Raw genomic sequence first — 2,762 nt, 5'->3', positions numbered from 1 at the left:
TAATGTTGAGAATATTATGGACTCAAAAAGTGACAAACGTCGAAGTTCTACATCGAGTTAAGAAAAGTCCAGAGCTGATCAACATCATTAAGTGTCGCAGAGTACAATACCTTGGCCACTTCATGAGGAATCAAAAAAGGTATGAGCTGCTTCAACGTATTCTGCAAGGAAAAATCGAGGGAAAGAGACCTGCGGGACGAAGAAGAATTTCCTGGCTCGGCAACCTTAGATCTTGGTTAACGTTAGCTCTGTAGGTCTGTTTCGCGTTGCAACTGATAAAGACAGAATAGCCATGATGATCACCAAAGACCGAAGCGGACAAGCACGCTAAGAAGAAGAAGAAGAAGAAGAAGAAACGAATTTTTACATTTCAAGCTTACGAAGAAACAGCGCGTAGAAGGTACGACGTAGTCTTGATATTAAACTGCACAAAAAAGGCAGGTCTCAAGATTACAATTATAACTATACAACTTTGCTGAAAGAATAATTGTACCTATCTGTAATGGTTAACGCTTAACAAGAGCAAGAACACCATCTCACCCCTGCCCTCAACTAGATGCTCATTTCCTCTAGTGTTGCATAAAAATGGCAAAACAATATTTTGTTCACGGAAGATGCTGCTGATTCTCAACGATTAAAAATCATAGAAGTAAATCTCCCTCCCACCACCGCCTTTAACACGATATGTACGTGTCTATAACTACAAAACACACAATGCCTGTTAATCTAAATATGATGAAGTCATGCAGAAGGCCGGCGAGCACTATTATTGTAATCAGTAGTTCTGCATTCAGGCTGACTGGTTCCCCACAATGAAAGTCCGACACTAAGCAAGGAATGACTTTATGGCTCATATGACGCATTCGGAATTTATCAGTTGTCAGATACCCAGAAGTGTATATTTGTTTCACATACAACTTGAAACACCACATCTACGTGCAGAAATCGCTCTTGGATATCTGACGTTGGTTGAATTCCGAATCGCGCCATATAAGCAATAAAGTCATTTCTTCCTTGATGCTTACCTTTTACTATGACGACGTCTTCGGCCTGAATTCAGAACTACTGATTACATGATCTCTGACTTTAGAATACATACGAGGACTTTATGAACATATCAATTATCTCCAATACAAGGTCATTTCTTATCAGTTAACTGTATATTTAAATAAGGAAATTAATTCTATAAAAAAAAGAAGTAAAATTGGATAAGCAATCGAACAAAACAAGCGGGGTCGAATTCGCCGTCATCTTCTTCGTCCTCGGTGATGATGTCATCACTTAGGGTTTCCACCCTACGTAATCCCCCTCGACATCTTCGCTGTTGAAGTCCTGCTCGGGTGAATTGTCACATGCATGACCACGATAATGTTTGCATATGGCAGAGTAGTGGAGCCTTGCTTCATAACAGCTGCAGACTCCTGCTCTACACTCTCCGTACCATTGCGATAAATTATTTACAGTAAGGAGTTTGGAACTGCACTTTACATTGTTATGGAAATCTCTCCTCCCGTTGTTAGCGTCTAGCTCCAGTTGGTGGAACCTTTTGTTATTCAGTCAATCTGATATTTGTTGGTAAATACGAGGAAAACGGTACTGGGTATTGTGTCGAGTAGGCGATGTGTTGTTAGTGGGAATTCATGTTTTCTATTGTTTTGAGGAAGAATGTCGTCCAGTGTACCTCTGTTCGCGTCTCCACCGCGCAGTGCCACAAGATACCTTTCCCCCGATTCAAATATTTTCGTGTGATGTTGCCTCTGGCTGTTTGAAGATGCAAACTCTGTCATGAAAGGTTTTCTCTCGTGAATCAAGCTGACTTCCTTATTTCCTAGTCAAAGGGGCGTTGAGCCGGCCAGAGTGGCCGAGCGGTTCTAGGCGCTACAGTCTGGAACCGCGCGACCGCTACGGTCGCAGGTTCGAATCCTGCCTCGGGCATGGATGTGTGTGATGTCCTTAGGTTACTTAGGTGTAAGTAGTTGTAAGTTCTAGGGGACTGATGACCTGAGAATTTAAGTACTATAGTGCTCAGAGCCATCTGAACCAAAGGGGCGTTGAAGTTGTGTCACGGCCACTCGGTGCATTAGGGAAAAGTATCCTATGAGTTTAACCCCTGGCGAATACAGAACTCTGGGGCAGCGAATCTTCCGGAAATAGATGTTATTTTGAGAAGAGGCTAATGCTGTCAGTACAACTTGTGTATTTACGTCTTCAAATGTGATGATAGCACTATTGAAGTCAGCAGACTTTGGTGAAGCGGTTTTGTTGTTGTAAATTCGGTACATACCAGTTTCTGCTAGACCATAATTACATTTGCTGCCATGGGAGAAAATTCCACTTGTTGATGTCACTGAATAAAACTGTTTTGTGAAACTGTATTGGCTGCTTTGGTGAGGAAGACTAATCTTATGTACAACTTCAATAAATCGCTGTGGGATCGTTCTGCTGATTTATTGTGGAGGCAACGAACGTCACTCGGACACCCATCCCAAACTAACTACTATAGCATTACTTCCTAACACGGTCCTTATAGATCATACTCCCTTGAACGTGGATGTTTTGGACGTATTGACTAAGACTTGAAGTCTAAGGTGCACATCATCCGTTACTGCACGTATGTGTATGCAATGTTTTTGTATCGCACCGAACGCTGCTTGCTTGCTCACTAAGTGTCCTTATCCATTAGTGTCCTTATCCATACTGTCATCAGTGAAGAGTCTCATTGGAGCAGGTGCAAGCCCAGAGTTGAACATTTCTCTCAGGTC

The sequence above is a fragment of the Schistocerca americana genome, chromosome 5 (genome assembly GCF_021461395.2).
Source record: "Schistocerca americana isolate TAMUIC-IGC-003095 chromosome 5, iqSchAmer2.1, whole genome shotgun sequence".
NCBI classification, from domain to species: Eukaryota; Metazoa; Arthropoda; class Insecta; order Orthoptera; family Acrididae; genus Schistocerca; species Schistocerca americana.
Note: the sequence above shows the minus strand (reverse complement) of the source record.